At 55.0% G+C, this 27,546-nt stretch overlaps 1 protein-coding gene and 1 long non-coding RNA gene across 3 annotated transcripts in view; one reads left to right on the top strand and one right to left on the bottom strand.

Moving 5' to 3' along the window:
• UNC5B (unc-5 netrin receptor B) overlaps nucleotides 1-27,546 on the top strand; it is a 92,377-nt gene that overhangs the window by 29,334 nt on the left and 35,497 nt on the right. The window lies entirely within an intron of this gene.
• Nucleotides 4,886-7,519, bottom strand: LOC143653057 (uncharacterized). The gene is made up of 3 exons (XR_013161062.1): nucleotides 7,327-7,519; nucleotides 6,217-6,496; nucleotides 4,886-6,113 (listed from the first exon to the last, which is right to left on the bottom strand). It is a non-coding gene; the product is annotated as an uncharacterized LOC143653057 (long non-coding RNA).

The raw sequence follows: 27,546 nt of genomic DNA, 5'->3' as shown, positions 1-27,546 counted from the left end.
TCGCTTCTTCCCAACCCTGCCCCTGAGCATGTGTATAAATCAACAAATTCCAGTTGTCCAGGTGTTTTCATGTAATCTTCCCAACTGCTCTGCGGGCTGGGAATGATGACCTTGCTGATGCAGAGGAGGAAACGGAGGCTGGGGGATTTGAGCACACTGTACAAGATGTGTGCGTGTTGTACATGTACATGGCAGAGCTGCTGCCTTAGCCCAGCACCTCAGGGACTGGGGGCGAGGTCGCTGTTGCATCTCTAGATGTGATCTGGCATTTTTCTGTTCTGATGGCCTGATAGTCAAGAGATGTGGGATTGAGTGTGAGTGCGTGCCCTGTGATCTTGAGTGAGACTGTTTCCTCTCTCTGGGCCTCAGTTTCCCCAAGTATAAACCGCAAGAGTTGGGTTTTGTGGTCTCTTGGGGAAGTAGAACCCTTCCAGCTCTTCCTTACAGGTGTTCAGGTGCGTTCTGGCAATGAGGAGATGGAGGAAAGGGTCCTGTGGCAGGCTGCATTTTGGGGTCTGCGGTAGATGACCGATGCACTTGTAATAGGTATTGAGCCAACAGAGGCTAAGCAGCACTCCCAACCCAGAATCCCAGCCTGGACAATTCTAGAGGCTCCTCCCACTCTCTCTCACCTTTGCCCCTCCCTTTTGCTATGCCTTTGCACCTCTTCCCTGCAGCCCTTCTTATCACCTCCTTCCACCCCGCAGTCCATTTGCTCGGCCCCAAAACATGGGCACTGCCTCAGACTGGCTTGGTTCACCGGCAGCTGCCAGGCCCCTCAGCCTGGCCCCCCTCCCCGCCCCCTGCCCCCTCAGCTGTCAGAGCAGCTAATGAGGACCAGTCCCCACAGGTGACAGCTGGGGGGCGGCCCAGCCAGACCCTCACGGGGCTGGGGGTGGAGCCCAGGGGAGCGTGCCTCTGATCTCCAGCACCAGCCAGAAGTTTCCTTCTTTGTCAGGACCCTGAGTGGCATTTCCTTTACCTCCTCCCTGGGAGGGGAGCAAGCCCATCTCCAGCCGGAGGCCACTCCGACCCGGGGCTCACCTAGGTGGCTCCAGGAGGCTCCAGGCTAGACGTGTCAAAGCCTGATGTTTCTTTGACTGACACGTGCATGTGAATGTTTTCTGGCTCTCTCGTCATTATGGTTTGAGTTTCTCAGGGGCAGAGACCCAACTGTTAGGTCAAGGACGAAATCCTAGAATGTTAGAGCTGAAAAGACATTTTCCTTATATTACAGTAAAGGAAACTGAGTCCAAGGCTGCGGGGGGGGGGGCGTCACGCAGCCAGGTGGCAGGTGTGGATTTGAACCCAGCTCCAGAGCCACACTTGATTCTGCCCTCCTCTGGGTCCTTTGCTGGACCTGGGATCCAGCCCAGCCCCTGAAGACCCCAGGCCAGGGCATGCAGACCCCTCATTGTGTTCTTGTTCGGTGGACTTCCCTGGGAAAAGAGAAAACCTGCGTGCTGCTCCGTGAACGGGACCGCTGCTGTGCTGCAGCGTTTCACTGCTCGGGGAGCCACTGACATGAAGTCCTTTGGGCTTCCAAACTCTGTGACAACCTGCAGAGAGGCCCCCCTGGGAGAACCTTGAGGGGTGGGTGGCTCAGAGCCGCCCCAGAAAGCACTCTCACTTGAAGGTGAGGACCTACAGAGGACCTGAAAGCTGTGTGTCTGAAGCAGTGTAGTGTTTAGTCCCCATACCCCAGTGGAAGCCCTGGGGAGAGTGCAGTTGCAATGTCACGGGGTAAGACAGGGCACTGCCCGCTGCAGGACTGCTGAGTCTGGGCGCCTTACTGCTTTGCTGGGAACCTGGGGCCTTGCCTCAGCCCGTCGTCTCTGCTCTGCTTGTGGAGGTCCCAGGCTGGCCTGAACACACGGGCGAGACCTGTGGTGAGAGCTGAAATGGAGGGCCAAGGAGTGGCATCCAGACCTCGTCCCCCAGCAAGGCTGGATTCCTGAGGCTCTGCTGGCCAGGATGGACCATTCCCTGCCCCTCCCACCCATCACCTCCCTCCCAGCCTCAACCCTCCCCAGCACCCAGGGCTGCAAATGGGGTCCTCCCTCCCTCCTGGGACTCCCTGCCCCACTGCCTGCTGCTGCCTCTGACATTCCGCCCCAGAAGATAAGGATCCTGTCTGGCGCCTGAGTGCTTTTTTTTCCTCCTTCTTTCTGTTCCCTGATTATCTGCAGACAGCCCCTCGCTAGGGGGCCACCAGGGAGGGGGCCAGACCTCTGAGAAAGACAGGAGGGGGAGACCAGGAGGGTTGCAGCCACTGCTGGGCCCCTTGGGCCAGACATCTTACCTTTCCTTAGGCCCTCCCTAGAGCCTGAGCCCCCAGCTGGGCTCCGTGGAGAGCTGAGGTCTGGACCCCCTGGGTGGCACTGACCCAGTTTGGCAGGAAGAAGGGTGTATGTGGAACTGGGGGCGTGCTGGAATGGGCCACCATGGGGACAGAGGGTGGGATCTTTTCCGTGGTCAGCAAGCCTCAGCACTGGGCCTGGACAGCACCCAGAAGGGATGTGGTGGAGGCTGCAGCCAGCCAGACGGCCACATCCTGTGGGAGACTCTGGCCTTCCCAGGGCAGACAGGAGCTGAGGACACTGGGGAGCAGGGAGGGTGCTAGAGGGCTCCCAGAGCCCGGCTCACAGCTCTGGAGTCTGGTCTCAAAGGGCTGATATGGGGGAGAGCCTTAGCCTGGAAAGGGGTATGGAGAGCCGCTCTCTGGGGTTTGGGGATGAGAGTGGGGTCAGGGGTGGTGATGCAGTACAGCCAATGACTGGACCTAGTACCAAGAACCAACATAGAGCCCCGATCTCACAGTGTCACAGCTGCCCAAAGTCCCGGAGAACATCTGGTAGCACCAGGCCATTGTATGGCAAGGAGACCCAGACCCAGTTTAGAAAGGAGAAGGGATAAGCCGCCCTCCCCCCAACCAGCATGTAGGGTCTGCTCTTCACAGTGTGTCACAGGCCCAGCTGCTCAGATGTGGGACATCTTCCCACTCTGCCACTAACATGCTGTATGACCTTGAGTGAGTTCCTTTCCCTCTCTGGGCCTCACACTCTTCACCTGTAAACTGGAGGTCCAAGTCCCAGACCCTGGGGCAGCCTATTGGGTAGGAGGGACAGCAAAACTGGAGCCCACAGACACCACCTTTCCAAACCTTTTCAAATTTCCCGGGGTTGTTATGAATATCAAATGAGATGTTGGATGTATTGACCTTGGCTTGGAGTAGGCATGCCCCATAAATATGAGTATGTTCAGCCATTCACAGCTCAAGCCAGGGACCCCAGGAGCAGGCAAAGCCTGCTGCAGGAGCCTGGGCAGTTTTGCATGAAGACGGCTGAGGGGTCAGTGGTTTCTTTCCATGTATTTGCTTGTACGGGCTTTGGAAAAAAACCTACACCTTCCCTGCCCCCGCTCCACCATTGTCTCCTTCCCTACCCCCCAGCCCCCTAAGAAAACCATGTGGGGAAAGAGAAGCAATGCAAGATCATTTTTTATGGCTTCCTGGCCCCGGAGACAGAGGGCTGAAGATTGGGTGGTGTAGGCTGGATTCCTGAGCCTCCCCCTCCAAGTCTTTCAGCTCATAAATATGAAGCCCAGGGTTGGGAGGAGCTGGCTGTTAAACTGTCAGCAGAGCTCCCACTTAGAAAGTCGTAAAACGTTTCTTGGAGCTCCTCGGAGCTGGGCTCAGGGCTCTCCCACCCCTACCCTGACCAGCAGTAGCCTCCTCACTGGTGAGTGCCAGGCTTCTCCTGCACATGCCCTAATTTTGAACCACTAGTCGTTCAGATGCATCAAGGAGATGCCCAGCTCAGGAGGACGCTGGGGCTCTTTGGAGGCCTTGAGAGGCCATAGGGGGCCCTGCTCCTGGATTTCTCCTCCTGAGGACAGTGAAGCCCCACCCCGTGTTTATAGCACCCCCTCTCTGTACCTAGGCCCAAGGGAGCCCATAACCTGGCCTAAAGAACTCACAAAATTCCAATTAAGGTGCCTGCGAAGAAGAGCGAGCCCAGTTTTAACTCAAGAGGACGGCGTTTCTCTGTGATTAGGATGTGAAGACTTCCTGGAGGAGGCAGGATTTGAGTGGGGTTCTGGGACTGTAGGAATTCAGAGGGGAGGAGAAAAGTGGGAAGGACAGCTAGAAGCTGGGACTGACCCTGCCAGCCACCTTGTGAGCAGAGGGCCACCCTTGGGAACCACGTGCTCTTTCCCTTAGGACCCCTTTCCCTTCCTCTTCAAGACTCACGCTTATGAGCACGAACTCTGGCAAGAGACAGGGTTCAAATTCTTCCTTCCCTACTCCTTAGCCGTGGGTCCTTGGACGAGATAGTTAGCTCATCCAACTCTCATCTCATTCAACTACGAAATGAAATTAATAGCAACCTCCCCCCTCCCCCCACCGTGAATGTCACCATGAAGTTTAAATGAGATCGTGGAAGAGGGGCCATAGGTCCCTGGCTTGGGGTCTTTGGGGTTCGGCAGCTGGGATCCCAGTCTCAGCTCCGCCTCCTCCTGGCTGCTCACTGAGGCGATTATCTGGCCTCTCAAGGCCCGCGTTCCCTCATCTGTAATAAGGGCAACAGTGAGGGTTTGGTGACCCTGGGTGGCCCGCACAGCCACTCCACTGCGGGCCCACCCCCACCCCCCCCACCCCCGTGCCGGGAACCTCCCTCCCCTTCCGGTGGGCCAGGGGCGTCTTCCTGGGAGTCGAAAGGGTCTTTTCTCAGACTTCTTAAGTCCTTTCGTCTTCCTTAAGAGGCTTTTAATGCTTACCTTAAGGCGAGTAAGAACAATCAGACGCTCGCCCATGCGCCCGCCCAGTCCATTTTCTCTTCCCGAGGAGAGGGAGGGACTGAGGAGGGTGGGAGAGGCCCCTGGGTGGGCAGGTAATTGGGGGGCTGCGGGGCCTGCTGTCTTCCCACAGCGCGGGGGAAGGGACGGCCTCTCACAGAGTCGCCTCATTAACTTCACCACAAATAGCCCGACTGCCTGTAACTCCCTCAGGCAGAAATCTGGGGCTGTTCAGAAACTAAATAAATAGCTGAATGATCGTTAAAAATAAAAAGGCACTGGCGACATTGCTCCCACCCCACCCCCTACCTCAGGTGAAAAGGCTCCCCAGAAAGGATTGCTTACAGAACCCAGGGGGAGAAGGTCCTGGAGAGTGCTGGGGGGTGCAGAAGTGGGGAGGGGGGAGTCATTGTCAGGCAGAATCTGCCCCGACACCTGTCTCAGGCAGGCTTGGTCCTGGACCATGGAAACAGTTCATGGATCACTTCCCAGAGTTGCTCTTTTCTTCCCGAGGCTTCTGTGACCCCCAGACTTTGCTGCTCACCCACGCTTGACCGCCATGCTTCCCCGTCCAGTCCACCTGGAACTCCCCGTGATTCCCGCTTGGCACAGACTTTGCCTGAGGCAGGGGCCCTCTTTATGCTTTTTCTTTCCCTCCCTCTTGCATTTTGCACTTTCAGTCTCTTGTACAAATTCTCAGAGTGTTGAAGAGCGGGTGGGCATCTTTAGGCTCAGATTTACAAACTGAGGCCTGATTAGTCCTCACTCACCTCCCCACCCTTGAGCCGCCCTGGGATGGTGCCAGAGATGGGGGCTGCCCTTGGCGATCCTAAACCCACCTTCTGCTCTCAGGGCGCCTGTACTCCAGGGAAGGCTGACTTACTGCCTCTTACCTGGTTAGCACCTAGCAGCCTGGAGCTTCCAAGGCAGGGAGATGATTTGGGGGTAGGGAGTTTTACAGCAGCCCTGGGAAGGTGAGCCATTGTCCTTGAATGGAAGTCAGCAGAGACTTTACCCCACTTTTTCCCCCAGGAGAGTCGAGTTACGGGGAAGGGATTCTTCAGGTGGCAGTAGGCCCAGGCTGCAGGGCGTGACTGTGGCAGGGAGTGGCCATCTCCTTTGCAACGTGGATGGAGGAAGGGACCCCTGGGCCCCAGGCTCTGGCTCACCATCCTGATGACAGGGCATCACCAAGCACCCCTCATGCATCACTGGACAGGTTACTTCACCTTGCTGAGCCTCAGTTTCCCCAACATTCACAGCTTCTACTTTAGGAGGGTCAGTGGGAGGCTCCCGGGAATGGCTCAGCACATGGTCTGGTAAATTGGAAGTGCTCAGAAGGTATCCAGCGCGCCTCCCAACATTAATGTTAGCCCTTGGGCTAAGCTGGACAGGGCTGGGGTCCAGCCATATACCCACCTCCAACTCCTACTCCCCAGTTCTCTTTTCAGCAGTGAAAGAGCAGGGTGCTTTCCCAGGGTGAGCAATGGGCCGGCAGGTCCTTTGAGATGGCAGGCTCCTGGCCATCTAGTTGCTGCTGTCAGAGGGTTCCTGGGGGACCTTGAAGCCCCAGTTTCTCAGCTTCACAGAGCTCCATCCACGTGGACACACATACCACCTGGACTTGGCATTCAGAAAGTGAGGACCGCAATCACAGACCCCTGGGCCTGCCCTCCGTGGGGGAAACTGGCCTGGACTCCTGAAGAGAGGGATGGGTGCTCTGTGTTGGGTGCTTGGAGGTGGCCAAGGCTGGACTGGGGAGCACAGCGAGGTGCTGAGAGGGTGGTGTATTAAATGCTGCCCCCACTTCCTACCCCATGGTGTCTCCTTTCTGCCTCCAAAAGCTTTGCTGCAGGGAAGCCCCAGAGGTTGCGGGCCATATTTCTCAGGCCCTTTAGGAATCCCCATCCCTTCCCGTGCCCTCTCCCACGTGGCACTCTTGCCCTCCTGCCACGTGGCCTGCTCCACGTTTGGATGACTTGGACAGCTGTGGGTATTGAGCCTAAACCTGCCTTCTCTGGCCTCTCCTGGCCCTGGGCCAACCACTTGCCACCAAAGACAGACACATCAATTCCTGTTCGGGTGTAACTTCTCCTGAGTCTTAATTTCTCCTTCCTCCAGGAAGGAAGGAAGGGTCTCAAGGTGGTGGTTGAAGCCCTGAGAGCCCATGGTCCTGGATGTGGAGGGGATGGGCATGTCCTGCCTCTGGCAGGCTCGAGCCGCTGGCCGAGGACAAGCAGGGTGGGAGCAGGGCAACGAGGCCTGGAAGGCCCAGCTCCATCCTTCCGCTCCGCCTCCTGCCTTACACGGGGCCCACTTGATCGTTTCCTCTTAGGGTCACTGCTAAGCGGAGGCCAGCAGCAATGATTTCCTCCCTGCCCAGCAGACACCTGCTCCCTCTCTGACCAAAGCAGATACTCCCCCCAGCCCCCAACCCACACACCCACAGCTCCTCCACTCCCGGGGCAGAGGTGGGGACAGGGCAAAGCAGAAGGTGCATTTGGTATTTCTGGGCCCCTTTTTGTTTACCCTGAGAAATCCTGTGGCTGAGAAGCTGGAATAAGGTTCCTTTGACAGCCTTTAGAAGTAAGATGAGCCATGCTCCCTGGTGCAAGTCCCCTAGGGCGAAGAAGCTTTTGGCTGGGATTCCTGCCTGGAAGGCGAGTTTGGGATGGCTCTTTAAAGCTTCTTTTAATCTGACAGCCTGCAAGCCCAAGATTCTGTGATTTTGCCTGTGTGATTTCAGACTTGATGTTTCATTGTGCCGTCACAATGGCAGCCACATCTATGCCAGGAACTGTTCTCTGCCCTCTGCTTATACTGACTCAGTTTACCCTCAGAGTCCCTTAGGCAGGAACCCTGTCCCCATCTTACAGATGAGGAAGCCAAGGCCCAGCCTGGGTTTCACACCGTGGCAGCCTGACTCCAGACCAAGATGCTGTGTCACCTTCCATTGCCTCAGTCATGCCTGGCCGCCTTTTGCGGTTCTCAGAGCTCATATTTGGAGGCCAGTTAGCAGCGAATCACTTCAGTTAGAGGAGAGGTTACCCAAGCCACCTTGAGAACCCAGGGGTTAGGGATGCCAAAAGGGACCCCTAGAGAGACTAGCTGGGCAGCCGCAGCAAGAGCACCCCACAGATGTTCCAGAAAGAATCCTGGCCTGTTGCAAAGGCACCTGAAACCTTCTTTCCCATTCCATTTCCACTCACAGCTCAACCCTCTCGAGCCAGGGAAGTGGCTTGCATCATGGAGCCTGGTGGCTGGCTGTGTCCAAGCTTGGTGATGTCTCCTGTGGCTCTGGTGTGCTTGGGGAGTGAGCAGAGGCCATCATGAGCATAAGCATTAGGGCCGAGGGCTGGGCCTCTGGAGGGACCTGGGGTGGGGAGGTGCGGAGGGAGGAAGGTGCTTAGTGGGCACATCTAGCTCTGTCCCTGGGAGGATGGGCTGGACTCGAGCACTGGCAGCAGGACAGAAGGCAGGTCTTTTTCTCATCCTGGCACCACACCAGAAGATCTCTATTGTTAATGCTGAAGCTGGAAGGAGCCTCCCATTACCACCTCCCAAAATCGAGGCCTTGAGCCATTAGGTGCCACCCAAGGATGCAAGAGCACAAGTGCTCCCTGGCTGTTAGGGTGGGTGAAGACCAGGTTAATATTAACAGTAGATCTAACAGTGGGAATAATTACGTCTAAGCCACTGCCTTGGTATCTAGCACATCACCTGAGATGAGATAACAGCCTAGAGTGGGGCTGACCCAGAGTCCCAGAGTGAGGAGGCGAAAGTTGTCCAGAGTCCCTGGCTTTTTGGGAGAATGCTTGTGGCCTGGTGCACAAGAAGGCTACAGAGGGCCCCAGCCTGCTTATAAGTGACTCACCAAGAGCTACCAGGCCAGAGCATAGGGGGATTCCTGGTAAAATGTTTTGAGGCCCTGTAACTAGTTCAACCAAAAGAGGGAACCCCACGCAAGGAGAAGAGAGACAGGAGTGGGCTCCTTTGCAGCAGAAACTTCCCATCTGACTCCTGTAGCCTGTAGCCTTGACTTCCCTCTTCTACGTGGTCAGAGGGGGTGAGTGCACTTCCCCACAAACTCAGCTACCCAGAGGGGTCTGCTTTGTACCTGGAAAGTGGCTGCTGCCCCCTGTCCAGCCCTGGCCACCCCCTGCAGGGTATGGAGCTCCAGCCAGGCAGCCTAAGAGTGCCCAGTGGCCCCTCATATCACTTCAGTTACCCACAGGCCCCTCCTGGTCGGCAGCTTCCAGAACCTCACACACTCATGTTTAGGAGGCACCTCAGTGAGACCTGGGTGTGGCAAAACGGGGTCACTTGTTCCGCCCACTCTGTCCTGGGCTTGGCCCTGCCAGCAGCAGAGCACATGTGTGTCACTGCCTTCTGGCATATGGGACTGTGGAGCACCTGACAAAGGTGCCAGCTTTGGTGCCAAGCAGAAAGAATCTGGGCTCTGGGCTCAGTTTCTCCGTCTCTGCAATGGGGCCATCATGCCTTCCTGTAGAGCACTGTTGTCTAATGAAACGTTCTGTGGTGATTGGAATGTTCGATGCCTGTGCTGGCTGATACGGTAGCCACTAGCGACATGCAACTGTCAAGCACTGAAACTAAGACTAGTGCCACTGAGTTTTTAATTTTAGTTCAATTAAATTTAAACAACCACATGTGGCTGGTGACTTCTGGGTTAGACAGCATAGCCATCAAGTGCCCGGCTTAGAGTAGGCACTCAGCCATGCTAACTCCCTTCCCTACTCCTCTAGAGGGACTTGGGAAGCCTTCAGCATCCCCAGATCCACCCAGCCCACCCCACCCCACCTGAATGGCCAAGGCCACAGAGACCAGAAAGTCCAGGGTGCACTGAAGGCCCCCCTGCTTGTCCCAAGAGGTCCTTCTGCAACCCAGAGGAAAAGAGTTACTACAGCAACAGTTGTCATACACGGTCATCAGCGACGATGACTTTGAATGTCCTCCTGTACCTCATCCTAATAACATTGGCTGCTGATGCTGGCTGAGCTCTAACCCAGCTCTAGCACTTTGCAAGGGGCCTTGCATGGCATGTTCCTTAACCCTGGGAGCTAAGTGTTGTGCTCCCATTTTACAGTTGAGGACACTGAGGCCCAGAGAGGTGAAGTGACTCCCCCAAGGTCACACAGCCAGTGTGGCAGCCGCAGGATCTGCACAAGGGTGTGTCTGTCTTTAGAGTCTGTACCCTTTTCATGACCTCATGCTGCTCCCATTTACTTAACCTGTCCACCTGTTCTGCTGTGCCCAGTCCTGGGCTAGGCATCTTTGGGGACACCAGAGATGGTAACAGGTCCCTACAGCCTGGGCTGGGGCTGGCAAAATGAGGGAGGGCAGTCCCCAGGGTCACTCAGGCACATGACTACACCCTACATCAGGGTGCTAAGGTGGCATCATCAGCTCTTAAAATGGCACTGCAGACGGCTTGCAGTCAAAACCGGTTGAATGAATGTCTCTTTTCCCATGAGCCAGGCAGGAGAATCCTATCCCTTTTACAAAGGAGGAAACTGAGACCCAGAGGAGTCTCAAAACTTGCCTTGGGCCACCCTCCTGCTCAGGCCAGAGGTGGATGGGCTCTCCGGCCTCCTTAGGACTCGCTCTACCTCCTGCGGCTTCTTTTCCAGGATGACCAGGGAGCAGGTGGAAGGAAAACACTCAGCTTGCATATGCAGAGAGGCAAGTCATAAATACAATAACATCCCAAGAGCAGGAGGAGAGGGAGGGGGAGGTGGATGCCGAGAGCTCCAATGTCCGCTTCTGAGAACCCACCTTCTCTGGGCCCTGCTGCTGGTGAGGGGCTGGGGCTGCCCGTGTTGTGCACACGCGCGTGTACGTGTGTGTCCCGTGCTGTGTGGGTGGGGGTCGTGCATGCCAGCGTGGCCGCAGGAGCCTGTGGGTAATCACGGCACACGGACCGTCTCCGGCCCTCCCCAGCCCGCTGCTGGGCTCTGCGGCAGCCAGATGTCTCCCAGATGTTTCTCACTTCCTGCCTGGCTCCGTGCAGTGCGTGTGTGTGTTTATTTTGGACGGCCCACTAAATAATAACCATTTTAAGAAAAGCTTTTCATAACCCCGTTCCCACGAGGAGTCACAGTTCAGGAAATAATCCCAACTCTATTCACTATTGTCCCTGGGCGCCCGTCTCTCTGCTCCCACCATACATTCCCTCCCCACTCCCCTCAGGGACCACTTTTGAAAAGAGTTTTTTTTTTTGTCCCACATGATGTATCCTCTCTCTGTGCCGGCTGGCTGTCTGGGAAGCTTGGCTGGGTGCTTTGAAGATCACGGTGAAGCTGGAAGCTCTGGGCTGGGTTGTACAGTGCAGAGAGTCCTTTGGTGCTTTACGACGCCAAGTGGCACCCAGGGGTCAACAGCCTTGGCGTCACCTGGGAGCTCGTGCGTTTTCAGTCCCCACCGCCTGAATGGCCTCTGCCATTTGACAAGTGTCCAGGTGATTCATACAAGCTTACATTCAGGTTTGAGATGTGCAGGCCAGCACCCCAGCCCTGCTAGGGGTGATGCGGGCTGACTTGGGGGTGGAGGGCCCAGCCATCGGGCCTTCCTTAGCGGAGTCCAGGGTGGATCTGGACCATCAGAAGTTGGTAATCTGAACTGCCTGCTCGATGAACTAGGGCAAGAGGCAGGCCAGCTACTCGCCCCTGCTGGGTGGGAATTCGTGTGTTGTTGGGGAGCGGTGATGGGGGAAGACTAGTCCTGAAAATATGCCATCCTACCCTGGGCAACAGTAGAGCAGCAGGCTAAGTGCCAAACCAGCCTGGCCACACAGCATGTTCAGGAGGTTTGGGCCAGGCTGACCATCTGCTCCTTGGGCCCCTGTTGGTGCTCCCCTTTCCTGCCCCCGCTGCCCTCTAGAGAATGGGCAGATGCTCTACATTTACAGGCGTTCTGCACTCTCAGGTGGGGGCTCTCAGCGTTTGTGTTCTCCTGTCCCTATCTCCCTAGGCTTCTGGTCCTTGCTCCCATTGCAATAAGCACTGAATGTCTGTTTTTCTGCCCTTGTGGGGGTCACAGGGATTGGAGGGCTGGGGCTGGGAAGGTGCTCCGTAAGCTGTCAGATGCCCTACAGATGCCTGGTGCTTGTTTTCCCTTCTCCCCTCTCAGCAAGGGTTGCTGGAAGCCCTGACACACCTGGCTCTGGGTGGAGGCCCTGTGTACTTTGAGAAAAATGAGGTCCACTCTGACCTCAGGCTCACCTGGGGAAGCAGGACTCCCACCTGTGGGAGGTCAAGTACAAATCAGACCCTGCTTCAGGAAACCAGGCTCAAGTGCTGCTCCTTCAGCATGGATAATGCTGGCAGAAGTTTCCTGATGGACAAGACAGGGGTCCACCGCAGGCTGGGGGAGAGTGATTCCAGGGAAGTAAGGGTGCAGAGGAGGACACCAGGAGCAGAGATCTGAGTAGTTCCTTCCTCAGGGCTGGCTTTGTGGCCCTGTGTGTCCAGAGAAAGGCAAGATTGCAGTGGACAGGGGTCAGGATGGTTGGGGAGGCCTCCCTGAGGAAGAGGGGCCGAGGCAGGGAAATAACGCGCTGAGCTCCTTCCCTGTGGAAGGTAACCAAGACATATCTCAGAGCAGATACACATGAAATTATGGGTGAGTTGATGAATGAGTGATGGGTTAGAGAGAGGGAAGGAAGTAAGAGAAGATGGGCAGGAGGGGTGAATGGATGAAAGGGAAAGAGGGGAGAATAATCTAAGAATGGCCATGATCACCCTAATACTTTATACTTATCAAAACCCTTTCCTGTCTTTTGACCTCCATGTTCACCCTCGGAGGAAGGTAAAGCCAAAAATGTTCTCTCCACAGGACTGATAAGACGAAGATGCAATCCCAGAAGCAAGTAACCAGGGGTCAGATGAGGGGTCAGTGGCCTCTGTCTGCCTCCCAGCCCAGAAGGCAATCTTTGAAGAGTGCTTGAACACTTCGGTTTGGTTGGGTTCCCACAGTGGGGAGGACTAAACCCTGAGTCATTTGCCCATTCCCGGTGTGACCAAGGAACCCGTCCCTGCAGGCTGTCAGGGCCTATCTGGTCAGGCCCCTACTGCTCGGAGAGGGTCGGCACCAGCCGTGTCTCAGCCTCTAGACTTTCCCCAGATTCCAGTGCAAACCAAGTGGGCCAGCCTATCGCCCTAATTACCCCAGTTGCCCCTTGGGGCATGACCTAGCCCAGCAGGACTGGCCAGGAAGCTTGGCACTTACCATTTGTTGGGTGCCAGCTATTTGGGAGACCCCTCAGTGCCAGGTGCCTTGGGACAATAAGGATAGTAAAGGTCCATCCCTGCCCCAGAGGCACTCATGGTATTGAAAACTGACAGGTCAGCACGGAGATGGCCACAGCTCAAGCTGCAGAGCGAACTTTCCAGAGCACTGGGGAAGGCTTCATGGCAGGCACTGGTGGAACTGGATGTGAAGGGAGGGTGGGGGTCCATGGAGAAGGCACTGTTCCCCGTCACCTCAACCCCCACCCTACTGGAGAGTAGAGGTGAATCAACAGGCCTGCCTTGTTTCTTTTTCGCTTTCTGAGGACTCCACCGTTGGACAAACTCCCAGACATTGCAGACATTTCTCGCCTCTGGGAACTCCCCAAGCCTGACCCTCTGCAATTCTAACTTGGCCCCTTCACCCAGCACAGCTGGCCTTCCTCACCTCTCAGCCCCTAGCCCCTGGCAAAGACATGAGCAGTGACCACACCCCTTAAACCATTACCTTTGCACACTTGGGAGGTTTTGTGCCAAAGGGCAGTGTGACCACCCAAATAGAAATCAGGCAGCAAGGCCCATAGAAATCAGGCAGAGGACCTAAGCAAAGACATGCTCCCTTTTTTTTTTGTTTGCTGTGGGATCTGAGGCCCAGGCTAAGTAAGGTTAATGGTGATTTGGTTTTACTTGGGTCCTGGTGACTCCTGAGACCTTTGAGAGACCCATCTCAAGGCCTTCAGGAGAAAGAGAGGGGGGACAGGAAACACGTCTACCTCTGGCTAGCTGCTCTCCTGTGTGGCCTTTATTTTCCTACTCTGGGTAATGGGGGTGGGGGTGGACCAAATGACCCCCCAACAAAGCCCTGCTTCTAGCCCTGCCTTGGTAGGCTTGTGGTGTCTCAGAGCAGATGATGCTGGCTTTGCCCTGGGAAGCTGACCGAGGGAGGACCCCAGGTCCCTGACGCCAGCTCTCATCTCCTCTCATCTATGCAGCAGAAGGGGAAGAAGTACGAGAGGGAGGGAGGCAGGGAGAGTAGGAGGAAGGAGGGTGCTCCTCTCTGCCCTCTCCCCATGGGCTCCTTCTGGGGGGGACTCTCCTTCTCCAGGAGGGAATGGAGTTGGAGGGAGAGAAGGGCTTAGGCTTGGCCCCTCCCTCCCCTGAGCTGGCACTTTTTCTCTGGGTGTTAAACTGAGCTCTTCTTCCCTTTTTTCTCCCATTCCTGACTGCCTGTTAAATAATTTAAATATTTGGGCCTAAAAGGCTTCAATTATCCTTTAATTTACATTAGTAATTTATATATTAGGCAGAATGGACATGTGGTTAGTATAATAGCACCCAACAGACCAGCTAATATCTGCCACACTCGATGTTCTTAAGAATCTCATTTCTTTTTTTTGCAGCCCAAGGTCTTTGTTTTAAAAGCAGTGCCTATACATGCGCATTTACACAGACCCACGTACATGCTCGTGTGTGCACACAGGAAGGTGCTTTTATGCAGTGAAGACTGATAGGTGCTTACTTCCCTGCTGTCACACACAGGTGGTGGGCACAAATTTCCCCTGCTGTTACACACACACACACACACACGCCTGCAATCTCTGCTCCCACCCTTATGCCCTTCCTTAGTCCTCTGGGTGGTGGTGTACACCCATGCTTGCATTTGCATCGGTTGGCCAGGTGGTCCCAAACATAGACCCTCTGGCACAAGGGGCCCAGGATGGCATCGAGATGTCTGAGTTTTCAGTCCCTCTACATGCAGCTCCACCCAGCTGTCCAGCTGACCCTGTGATTGAATGCATGCGTGAGCACACGTATGTGGCCACATTTCCAGCCCACTCACATGCCCCATGCTGGCACCAGCTCCAGACCCCCCTCCCCACCTGGGCTTCTCAGGCATGCTGCCCACAAGGTCTTGGCACGGGAGCCTTGCTGCCTGGACACCAGTATCCTGGCATGGCTGAGCTCTTGCCCTGATACAGCCAGGCTGCCAGAGAGAGCCCATTTGGGATTGCCAGCTCCTGGCTGGCCCTTGAATCCTAGCCCAGCTGCTTCAGCACCAGCTTGCAAGGGTGGGGGCTTCCCAGGGCATGGGGACAATAGTGACAGGGAGTGATGTCCCCATGAGTGAGTGTGTGTTTCTGAGCTTGTTCAGCTGAGATGGGTCCCTAGCCCTGCGGGAACACACTTGGCAGCCCTGTGGCGAGACAGTGCCTTATGAGTGAGGCCCTTTGGATTCAGAGCTGACCCAGAGAAAGTGCTCCCAGCTGTCACCAGGAGAGTCCCCTGGCATGGTCCCTGGCCCCATCACCCCCTTTCTCTCCCACTGTCCCCAAAGCACTAGGTGGCTAGGAGTCCAGTGAGCAGAGATCTCGTTAATGGGGTTGTCTATGATACAGAGGGAAAAACCAAGGCTGTAGGAGGCAAGACCTCAAGACAGACTGCTCAGAGAATCCTCTGGAAAGGTCCCACCTAGGACCCTGGCCACATGTCCCAGTGCCCGTGGGGCTCCTTTGGGGCCCAGTTTCCCCCTTCCCACTCTGGCACTCAGGGTAGGCCCTCTGCCTGAGTCAGCATGTGGATGTCGTGTCCCACCCAGGAGTGTGTCCAGGCTCAGGAGTACCGCCCAAGGGAGCCAGGTGGAAAGCATGTGGACCTTGGGGGCCCATCTCTCTGCCCCCTCATGGGACTACTGCAGGCATCCCACCACTCCTGAGCATGGTAGGGGCACCAGGAGCCTGTGGTAACCCACCCTGGGCTTGGGGCACTGACTGTTGAGGGTCTCTTTCCATGTGGGTGCCCCAGGGCCCTGCTCCCCAGGGTACCTTTAATGAGGGGGCAGTGTCAATGAGGCAGACCTCAGAACCCCATTCCCCCAGCCCCCAAGGATGATCCTGCCACCCCATCCCTGGGCTTTCCTGCTGGAGCCAAGCAGGATGTTTCCAGCCTCTACTGAGCTGGCATGCTCCATGCCGCTCCTGGAAATTCCCACCCTTTCCCCAATCCTAGCCTTGGTTTCTCCCACATTAGTAAGGCCAGGCAGGGGTGTTGGGTGTTTGCGGTGGTTCCTCTTCCTAATCAGTGTTCCTCTCTCTCTCCAAATCTACCCAGAATTCCTAACTCTTCCAGGAAGCCTTCCATGATAACCTCAGCCTCCCTGGGCCTGTAGATCCTGTGCCTGAAAATCTAGGTCAGTAGTGGCAAAAATGGTTCATCTCAGGTGGTAGTTTTGATACCCTGAGAGTGACTGACTGATACGTTGAAAAGAATTCTAAGGCCACATCTGAGTTCATTTGGAAAGAATGTCACCACAATTGGTGATGTCTTGGGATGGGGATATGGTGGCACAGATACCGGGAATTCGCCATCACAGATCCAAGGCTAAATTATGAAGTCTCATGATTGCTGTTGAGTGGTTTCACGAAGTGTTATCATCTCTCCTGGCTCCCAGCACCCCAAAATAAGTTATGGCTTTTCTTTTGAGCAGGAACATACTTCTCTAACTCCCATAGATTCTAACATACATCTGGATACACAATAGCCACTGAAGATCGGGATACTTATAACAGGCTAGAGATGGAAGGAATTCTAGAGGAATTGAGTTCAGGAATGGCGGATAGGTTTCTCTTGCCTTCCAACTCTGAGCAAACAGTAATGACTTCCAGGAGCCTTGTCAATTCTGGCTTTGTCGGAAAGAGTGCCACAGTTGATTGGTAATGTCTGCTCTGGCCTCAGCCATGGCAACCTCTGTACTGTAATCTTTGTGTCTCTGTTTTATTTCAACCTCCCAAATATATTCACATGGAAACGAGGGCCCAGAGAAGGCTAAGATGTCAGAGGTCACCCCATTGCTTGCAGATAGATGGTTGAGTGACCAGAGAGTCTTACACACTTCCACACTCACGGAAACTCACGAGCACTCACATAAACATACACACACAAACATAGACACACATAAACACATACCATACATAAGACACACATACACACTCTGCTCTGCCTTCTCTTCTGATAAGCCTCATCCTTCTCAGCTGGGACACAGGGACAGCTCAGAGCAGCTGGGACACAGGGACAGCTCAGAGACGTGTCTGTCTGAAGCTGGTCCCTACAGCTATGGTCTTCGTGAGTCTTTGGGTAGTTCTTAAACTTTTACCTTCTATCCTCTACTATTATAGGGGCTTGGTGCAGTAGAAACAACCTGTAAATGGCATTAAAGGCAAATTGGATTTCCTTCTGACAGCTTCCCTGGACTCCAGGCTTATAGACTGCAGAGCACAATAAACCTCCCCATCTTCGAGAGCGATTTTCCATTTGCCCTGCGATGGGAAATGAGAATCCATCGTGTGTGCCTGTGTTGGAAGGTGGCCTACACTTTAGAAAGTATCTCATGCCTGCAGACAGAGCAATTAAAGTTGTGGAGTGTACAAAGTTCATTCCAAGACTCTGAGCTCTGTCGGTCCTAGCCATATAAAAGAATGAATGAGCCAAAAGATAATTCCTGTCCTGTGGGAGTCTTGTAGACTGGAGCACCAGCAGAGAAGAATTTGGGACATTTTATTTTCTGAAAAAAGAATATGATTGGAAGCTGGGGATGTGTATTTCAAGCCACTGGTTTTATTCCTTCTCAAATTAACTTTTCCTTTCTGGGACTTTGCGTTTTTAAGTGTGCCTAGTGTTTTACAAGTAAGTGAAGTGATAAGTTGTATGTTTTGTCTGCCCTCAACAAAAAAGTGACTTGAAATCTTAAAATAGGTATCATTTATGTTATGTTTCCCAATGTCAGTGCCTTTTAAAAAGGTGGAAAAACAGTCAACTCTCTCTTTAGTGATAGCTAAATCTTAAAGAGTTTCATCTTTTCCAGGTTCTAGTCTCTTCAGGGTTGCTCACACACTGTGTGACTATAGCCTGGTTTATTGCCCCCTCTGGGCCTCAGTGTTTTCCTCTGTAGATTGGGAATTGTGAAGCTCCCTGGTGTGGCTCTGAGCCAGGGTGGGGCAGGGTTTGACCTGCCCAGGCTGAGCGGCTGAGCCACTCTCAGGGTCCCCACCCACTCCTGTTACAGAGTGCTTTCATAGCTCTCGTCTTCCTAAGCACAGGCTGACCCTGGGCAGACTGGATAAGTATGCGTTTATGGAGAGAAAGCCAGGGCTCCCAGAAGTGACTAACTGCAGCCACCGCAGTTTGTTGGGTTTTGTTATGGGCCCTGCACTGTGCCAAACTGGTGTTTTCTTGTGAGTGCCTTTACGACCCCGAGTAACCCCACAAGGTACCCCTTATTTCTTCCACTTTGGAGTGAAGGAAACAGGCTCAGAGAGGTGAAGCACTTGCTCAGTTGCTGGGACCTGCCTCATTGGACAGCACTTGCGAGCTGTGGGAAGAGTGGAGGCATCGAAGGCATGAAATTACATTTCAGAGAGGGAGGAAGACGGGACCGAGGAAGCTTCAGAGATTCCCGAGGCCTGACTCAGGGGCTGGGCAGCTTGTTTTCCCCCAGGGAGTAAAGGGTGGGCAGGGGGAGGGGTTCTTTGGGGATCTCAAGGAGTAGGAAAGGAGGCAGAAGAGGGCACAGCACAAGTCCCAGGGCCCCAGGGTGTGAAGACTTTTAATGTCTGCAGCTCAGACCCCTAACTCTTCCCCCTACACCCACCCACACAGCCTGCTCCCACACCAGCTGTCGGTTCTGGGCCCTGCTCCCCATCCTTTCTCACTGCACACTCCAGCCTCAAGGGAGCTGCAAAGGCCCAGCCCTCCCCAGCACTGGGTATCTGAGGTGCCACACCCCTGCCATTAAAGTCCCTAGTACCTCCTTTCCCACAGGCAGGGCACGACCACCAGCCCTCCATTCCTCATCCCCACTGTATAATCAAGCCCTTAGATAGACGGTTCCTGGAGTTGGGGCATCCTGCCCTTCCCCCCCATGCCATGCCCTGGAGATCCTGATGCAAGGAGTAGCAATGGTGGAGCGTCCCAGGAATGAGGTTTTCTTTCCATCTCCTCCTTTTCCATTGCCCAGAAAATACCTATAGCAGGTGGGCAAGCCGAGGTGGCAGATGTCAGCGTGGCGGCCGCATGTCACTGCTCTCCCTGCCCTTGCTTTGTTGTAGGCTGTGGGGATGGTGGGGGGTGGGGGGGGAAGCTGAGCGCATTCAATCCCTGGACAGCCTGCAGCTTTGCCTCCCTCTCCCTGGGGCCTTGCAAGCTCTGTTGCACCTGGCTGAAAACATTGCCAGGTGTCAGAAGCTCCTCTGGGGAAGAGGGTCAGGAGAGCTGACAGTGGCATGAGCACTCTCTCTCCCTAGGGATCTCCATGGCCCGGAGCTAAGAAGTGGGCACCAGTGGTCCTGAGGAGCCCCCAGGAGACCAGAGAAGCTGGCTTAGGGATTTCTTCCAAAAGGTGTTCAGGGAGCAGCTGCCCCAGGTGGGGTCACTGGGTGTAGGGAGGATGGCCCAGGGACTCCAGCTGTACGACCGGGTCTGGACTTACAGACCAGCATCCCAGTCCTCCAGTGTAACAGGCGGAGAAACTGACCCCTGGAAAGGACAGACGCTGGCCCAAGGTCACCCCAAGTTAGCAGTTTTGCTGGGAGTAGACTCCAGGGTTTCTGACTCTTGGGTCAGTGTGCCTTCTTCTAGAGCAGGAGGTTATGCAAATTAATGCAAATCACATGCAAATGAACATGGCTTCCTCCACCTGGAAAGAGGGAAGAGTATATAGTAGGGGAGCTGACAGGGTCTCCCCCTGTCACAGAATATCAGACTGAAAGACCCATGGAGAGCATCTCATGGGCCACACCCCAAGGTCTGGGTCCCACGAGCCCTGGTGGTAGGGGAGAGTGTGAGGTGGCTCTGGGCCCGTGGGCTCCCTGTGTCTTGCTGCGGTGGGAGCTGTAGGGCCGACAATGCCAGGAAACAGGCAGAGGAAGCTTCCGGGCTAGGCCCCCAGAGAGCCCGGGAGCCGGTGTGGGCCCGGCGCGGGGAGATTTTCTCACATGCCCTGGGAAGGAGGCTTGCTCTCCCCAGGCCCCCTGGGCCCCCATCAATATAGTGGCCTGAATAGAGAGGCCAGATTGGGGCAGCGGGGAGGGGGGTTTATTTCCTGAGTTCGGGACCAGCCATTTTCCCTGCCCCCAAGCTTCCTCCTGGCCGGAGAACAATGGGGCATCCCCAGAGAGGCCTTCCTGAGGCAACAGGTGCAGAGAGCAGGGAGGCGGAGCTGGGCTCTGTGTCTCCCCCCTCCGGGGCACCCTGAGCCAAGACTGCCCCTTCTCCTTCCAGAACTGCAGGCCGAGGGGCACTGGCTGGAATCCCTGGGGCCCTCAGACACAACACCAGGCTCTGACCTTCTTGCCAATAGCTGTGGGTCAAAAATGTTCTTTTTTATAAGGTTCAGATAATGTTGCCTTATAATCCCCAAAATGGGAAACAAAGGTCTGAAAACCAGTCATCCATAATCCCACCATACAGACCCAACCATTATTTGCACATTAATGTGCTCATGTTCAGGTTTGTTTTCTGCTGTAATCAAAGCATATGCTTCATTTTATGCCCTGGTCTCCTCACATAACATATTTCCCGTGTAAATACATAGATTGTGTAATGAGCCTCTTAAGTAGCGCTGGTAATAGCTGAGAATAATCCATATTGTATATGTACTTTAAATTACTCAGCCAGTGCCGCCATCATTGGATATCCTAATCAGGTAAATAACACAGCAGTGAACATCTCCAGGCATACCACTTGGGGGGCTCCCCAGGATTGCTTTCCAGAGGGGCAGTTCTAGGTCAGAGGACGTGCCCTGCTGTGTGGTTCTTGATGCACGTTGCCAGATTGCTTTCTGGATTGGGGCCAAGAGTCACCCCAATTGTCATTCTCAGAATTCCCAGCCAATGTGCATAGGCCTGGGGTGGTGAGAAGTACTTCCCAGACAGTGCAGACTTCCAGACTTCTCCAGGTCTCATGAATTATGGGAAAAGTAATGTGAATTGGAGACAATCGGATCTCAGAGTTCTCACTTCCAGAGTCCTTAACTTAGAAGCCCTCGGGCCCTAAGGGACCTGCTCCACTGAGCAGGGCACTCCTCGCTCATAATTAGCACCATCCGTCTGCACTCAGACCTGGAATGAGCGGAAGCCCTTTAAAGCAATTTGCTCTTTTAATATCACCCCTGTGATCTCATTTAATTTTCTCAACCAAACTGTTCACTGAGGATGGGAAAGGCTCCTGCATTTCACCAACCTGGACTGAGTTCTCACCCTTTCCAAAGAGTGCGGCTGACTTCCAGAAGCTCTGCTGAGATTTGTTTCACCTCTGGAAGCCCAGATCTCAAGCAATCGAGATGATCCATCCAGCTAAAAAGTATGGTGTAAAAACCGCATGACTTTAAATGTAGACAAGCACCCTTCCTTACAAGTCCCACAACTGGAAGGCAAGTGATTATTTACACAATCCATTCTGTGGCAGGCCCTGCAGTAGGTGTTTTGTAGGTACATCTCAGGTCCTGTGGGGTTGGGTATGGTTACCCCATTTTACACATAAGGAAACTGAGCCTCTGAGGCTCAAGGTACGGTGCCTTCCTTGAGAGATTGCCAGGTGATACCACGTAGGGAGCTGGGACATTGCTGTCATAACCCAAAGGTGCTGGGGTGAGTGGACATGTGCCTGCCCCAGCCTGCACCTGCACCCACTCCCTGCCCTGCCCTGGGCTCCCCCGGGAAGCTGAGCCAGCAGGTCCTCACAGAGCTCCCAGGCCATTGGCAGCCTGGCTGGGAGAGACAGCCCCGGTGATTTCCGGCCACCCTGTCCCACAGCGCCCCACCCAGGCCCGGTGTTCTTACTGACTAATGGAAGCACCACACGGACAGAAATAGTTCTGCCAGGATCTGGCTCCAGTGACGGGGGTGACCACCATTGCTTCAGAACAAGGCTGGGTTAGGGGAGAGATGGAAGTCCGAGACACAGAAGGCTCTGAGAGAACAGCTGGAGCCGTGGAGGGGGACGCTGCCTGGCACCCGAGTCCAGGACCAGCTTCTCCAGGGCCGCAGGAGGGAGCCAGGAGGTGAGCCAGGAACACAGCGTCCCAGATGCCCGCCAGCCTGTGTGTGCGGCGTGTAGAACGTTGGAACATCTCACCTAACCTCTTAATGACAGATGGGAAAGCGGAGCCCAGAGAGGGTCACAGACTTGTCCAGGGTCACACAGCCTGTCACTACTGAGCTGAGGCAAGAGCCCAGGTCACTTGCCTCTCTAGGACGTCACAATAAGCTCCAGCCAGCATGGAGTGTTAGTGGGGCAGAGAGAAAGAACACAAAGAGGACAGACAGGAGAGTGGGAGGTGAGGCAGGGAGTGTGGGTTTGGGAGAGGATGTGGAAACAAAGCAAGACTGCTAAGGTGGAAAATTAGGACAGCTCCGATCACTTGGCCCAGGATAGGGGGTCCAGCAGCCAGTGTAGACCAGCTTGGCAGGGGACAAGCCAACCAGTGGGCTTCCTTGGTTGATTGCCCTTGCCAGGCACTGAGGGGTGGGCGGGAGGGGAGTCACCATCCCCTGCTGATCTACCCTTGTCTCTCACCCCTGATGTCCCTTAACAGTTCAGGAGCCTAGAGACCCTGGCACCTCTCTTGGCCTCCTTCCCCCTCCAGGCCCACCCGGGCCAGTCACGTGGGAGGCTCATGCCCCAGCGATGTGTCCCGTCTGGGAAATGGCATGGCCCCCTCCCTAGGCTCCCAGCCCCTGGCAGGAAGACCTTAGGGCAGAGGCATCCCTCCTCCTCACACCAGGTGCTGCATGGAGGCGCTGCGTGGGTTGGGAGGTGTTGTCTCTGGCTGGGGGCCCAGCAGCCATCTGGGGCCTGACAATAAGAAGGAACAAGAAAACAAGCAGGGCCTCTTGCAGGGCAGAGGCAATACTCTGTCCCACGCCTGGAAACTGGGGCAGGCTGTGGTCAGGTGTGTGGGGAGCTCTGCCGGGTCGCCAGGCCTCAGCCGCCCCCACCAATGGCCAGAGTGCCTGCCATGCACCCGGCCTTCACTGAAGCCCCTTCGCGCACATGCTCTCTTAGAGGGAGGTTGCAATCAGATACCCACTTTACAGACGAGAAGACAGAGGCTGGAGACTTGAGGTGACGTGCTCCAGGACAGCATTGTGGTGGCTGAGAACTGTTTTAAGGGCTCACCTTGGGGCAGGCGCTGGCCTAGGCTGGTGGAATCCGCACAGGGTCCCATGCTTGTCTTTGCCTGCCTGTTGCCAAGCCCAGGATGGGGGGAGGAGGTCTCGTAGGTCAGGAGACCCTGGGGTGAAGCTCCGGTGGTCTCAGCCACTCTTGAGGGTCCAGAAGCTACCAAGTCCTCTCCAAACCCAACCCTGTGGCCCCTCCAGAAAGCCTGGATTTTTCCAGGTCCGGTGAGGGGCCAGCTTCTTTGCCTCTAACTTTGCTAGAACCCTGCACTCCTGAGACTCTAAGAACATTAGGGCAAGCACTTCCATATAGAGAAAGGAAGGCAGGTCCAGAGAAGGGAGGGCACGTCTCCAAGGCATGCTAGGTAGCCCCTCTCGAGTTCCCTCAGAAAAAGGGCAGGAGAAACCAGGACAAGCTTTGCCCAGCTGGTCCCCCCCACACGCCCACCTGCCTCCAGTTCTGCCTCCTGTCCCCATCCCATCCCAACACTGCCTTTTCTCTTGGGGACTGATTCCCATCCAGGCAGAGGAGCCACCCAATAGGTAGAGAGACATCTCCAGAAAAAGCTAAGCATCCAAAGCCCTTTTTACTCCTCCCTGCCCCAGGACCCTAAGTCACCTCCCTGCTCAGGAGACAGCTGGCAGATGACAGAGGAGAAGCTGAGCCTCAGGGTGGCCGTGCTTGTGGGGCAGCGGAGCCAGATGCCACCAGTATCCCACAGGGCAGGCCAGGATAGAAATGCCCAGCCTCACCCTATGGGCAGGGCAGAGGGAGGTTGAGTATAGTAGTTCATTGAAAAAAATAATAGTGACTGATCTTAGATTTGGACAGCCTTTTACTGTTTATAAAGCTGTTTCACGTATATAAGAAGAATTCACTGTTCTCCCCATCATTAAGAAACAGGGGCTCAGTGCTGTGAGTGGCTTGCCCAGGATCACACAGCAAGTTGGCAGGTGGGTAGGGCTTGCGCCTAAACCTAGTTCAGGGTGGGTCTGGGGGTGCCCCCGTTGGCCTGTGTCGATGACTTGCATACATGACAGTTCACTTTAACAACAGGCCTGGGGTTCACAGGGCTCTCCCCATTTCATAGAGAGGCAGTGGGGACCAAGAGAGGACCTGTACTCAACTGGGGTCACACAGGGAGCAAGAGGGGAGCCCAGGGCCTGGCCAACCTGGTGAGGGCCTCAGGGGCCCATTCTCCTCACTCCTGATCTTGGGGGCCACAGCCCTGGGCAGTGCAAAGTCCATCCATCTTGGATGTGGGAAAACACTGTCTGTTGGGTGCCTGGAAAAGCTGGGTTTGTGTTTGGGCCGGGACCTCCTGGAAGCAAATGTCCCAACTGCCAAGCAGGACCTTTGCCAGTGTCCCTTCTGATGGGGAGGTGGGGGCCGCACAGGGTCAGGGACAGAGGCATTGGGACCCACTCCCCTCCATGGCCCATACTGGGCTGTAGCACAGCTCCTCCTGCCCAAGGCTGGCTTCTCTGTTTTTGCCAGCTATCTCCAACTCCCTGTTTCCATGCCTGAGATCCAAGCCTCAGCTTAGGAAACCACACCTGAGAGCTCCAGTGGCCCTTCCCAGGGGCCCCAATATGGGAGAAGCAAACGGGTGCTCAGGGAAGAGGTGGCAGGGGCGGGGGTGAGACGGGCAGGCTGGGCCTGGGACTGTAGAGGCCTCTGATGGCACCAGGCGTGGCCCGCAGTCCTGCTGGCTGCCTGCCCTGCTTCCTAATTAAAGTGTCCTTTTGAAAATGCCCTCTGATCCAGGCACTGCTGGATGAAATGGGCACCTCCCTAAAATCCCAGCGGCTTTGCGCCATCCCCCCAGCCTCGGGACTTCTGCTCATCAAGGTCTGGAGTGACCTGGGTGAGGCAGGGGGAATCAGATAAAGGTATGGACCTGGGGATTATGCCCGTCTGCCATCTTTACTAGACCCCTTCTCCCCCTTCCACGTCCCTCCCCCCTTTAACCCACACCCCTTGCGAAAGGCAGCAGGCTGTCCTTGTTAAAATGCCTTGAGAGCCGGGATCAAAGGCACTATTGAAGAGGTTGTTAGAGCTGGAGGGGGGATGCGGATGCGGGGCAGGAGATGGGGAGGAGGAGGTGGTAACGAGAAGACTGAGTCACTGCGGGGCCGATTGTGGTGAGTGGGCAGCGGGTGGCTGGAGCCAGGTTTTGGGGCTGGGAGGAAAGCCCAGCCAAGAGGCCCAGGAAGGGGCAGGCAGGCAGGCTGCCCAGAGGTGTGTGGAAGAGGCTACCTGTGGTTGCATGGGAACACGTCTACTGTCCCCCCACAGCCCCTTAAGAAAGCCATCCATGGTCAGGGCAGCAGACCAGCTCACTCAGTTGCTGAGCAAGTCACCCCAACTCCTTGGGCCTTGTTTCCCTCTTGAGTTAATCAGATCGGGGATGGTGGATGATCCTCTTTTTCATCACTTGATTAGTAGTGGCTGAGTCCAGATGTGCCGCAGTCTGTTGGTGATGTCTGGCACAGCCACAGAATAGGCCACGTTGCTGCATCTTTGCTCCTGGATTAGGTTTTCTCTATAGTCTTTGCACAGTCGACCACAAAGACCAAGGATGGGGTGGAAAAGGTCACTTGTGGATCCTAAGATGTCAGTTGAGTTCTGAGCCTCAATTCCTTCATCCCTATAAGGGAGAAAAGGACTCAGCAAGACTCTCAGGCGTGAACTTGCAAGCCACATAATTCTCCATGCCTTGTAGAGTGACCAGTGTAGTGAGAGGCAGGCAATGGAGTGTAGCTACCCTCCAGAACCTCCCCTCACCCCATGTGCGGACCTTGGCTTGAGTCCAGGACCTGCGTCTTACAGTCTATGTAATTAGGGCAAGTTGTTTAAGCTCTGAAGCTCAGTTAGTAAGTGGGGCTAATGGTACCTATCTTATACTCTTGTGCTGTCCATTAAATGAAACATATGCAAAGCACAGAGGTCACAGCCCCTAGATGGTGCTCTGATGGAAAGAATTAGAAGAGAAACTTCTGCTGGCTTTCTTGCCCATTCTCGACCTTGGCTTTGGATGGGGATTTTGATGGGGGTGGGGGAAGGGTGGGAGGCTAGTTTCAAAGCAGCACAGACCCAGACTGTCAACTCTCAATTTTCCCTGGAGACCACAGCCCCAGCCGGAGCAGGCTAGTCCCTCCCTCTAACCAGCCCCATAAAAAGGGAGAGGAGAGGAGGGAATCCGGCTGCAGACTTTGTAATTTGGCTTAGAGGCGGCTCCTGTTCCTTTTAACCAGGCTGTAATTACGGCTGGCACTGGACACCCCCTCATTACCGGAGCCTGAAAGGAGGACTCTAATTATAGCATGCTGGGTCCTGGCTGGAGCAGGGGGAGGCCACAGAGGAGGCCTATGGAGGCAGGGAGGGACCCCACGCCAGCTTGGGGGCAGGGGCAGAGCTGGGAGCAGCAAGGCCAGCACTCCTCATCCAGGAAGAGCTGCTCTGGGCCTTAGGCACCCTTTCCCAGGCTCCTCCTTTCTCTTGCTTCCAGAGCCATCCATGGGTGGCATGGATCGAACTGAGGGCTCTTCCTCAGGGAGGGAGGACCCAGAGGAGCCCAGGAGACTCATTCATTCATGCAAGAAGCATTTATGAAGTCTCTACCTTGTGCCCAAATAGCACTGGAATACAGCAGGGAACCAACACATGCTGTCCGGCCAGGGAGGATTTTCATCAGAAAGTACCAGTAAGACTGTAGTGCTGATTGAAATTTCCAGATCCTTCCACTCGGGATGGGAAATAACCACTGCCCCAACCCCTGAGTGCCCCCTAGCTGCTTCCATCACTGTCTTGGGACCCCTTCCTCTAAAACCGCACTGCCCCAGCAGTGCCCTACAAACCCCAAAGCCCCATTAGGGTACCCACACAGGTGGTTACTTACATATGGTGACTGTCACCTTACATCTGCCCTCTAAGACCCCAAGGACTGGTGGGAGCACAGGTATTCAATAAGGAAGAACGCAAATGAGTACAGAGCTTAAAAAGTGATGAGGGCAGTAAGGAAAAGAAATGCAAGAAGAAGAACCAAGGCCCTGGTTTAGTTGGGAGGAGTGCACGAGGCAGGGCTTCCCAAGGAAGTGACATTTAAGGTGGGACCTGAAGAAACAGCAGGATTTAGCCAGGGGAGGGGAGGTGGGAGAGCAGCATTCCCAGTGTGAGAATGTGAGACTTGAGGTCTGGACATCTTACATGCTAAGTTGTTCCCCACATCAGGTGAAAGCACTAGACAGCAGTGGGCTGAAATTCTGGAGACCTGTTCTCTGGGCCCAGCTTTGCGCTAAGTGCTGTGTGACTCTTCACCCTCTCTGGG

This window comes from Tamandua tetradactyla, chromosome 13, assembly GCF_023851605.1.
Source record: "Tamandua tetradactyla isolate mTamTet1 chromosome 13, mTamTet1.pri, whole genome shotgun sequence".
NCBI classification, from domain to species: Eukaryota; Metazoa; Chordata; class Mammalia; order Pilosa; family Myrmecophagidae; genus Tamandua; species Tamandua tetradactyla.
Note: the sequence above shows the minus strand (reverse complement) of the source record. Positions and strands in the feature narration are given on the sequence as shown.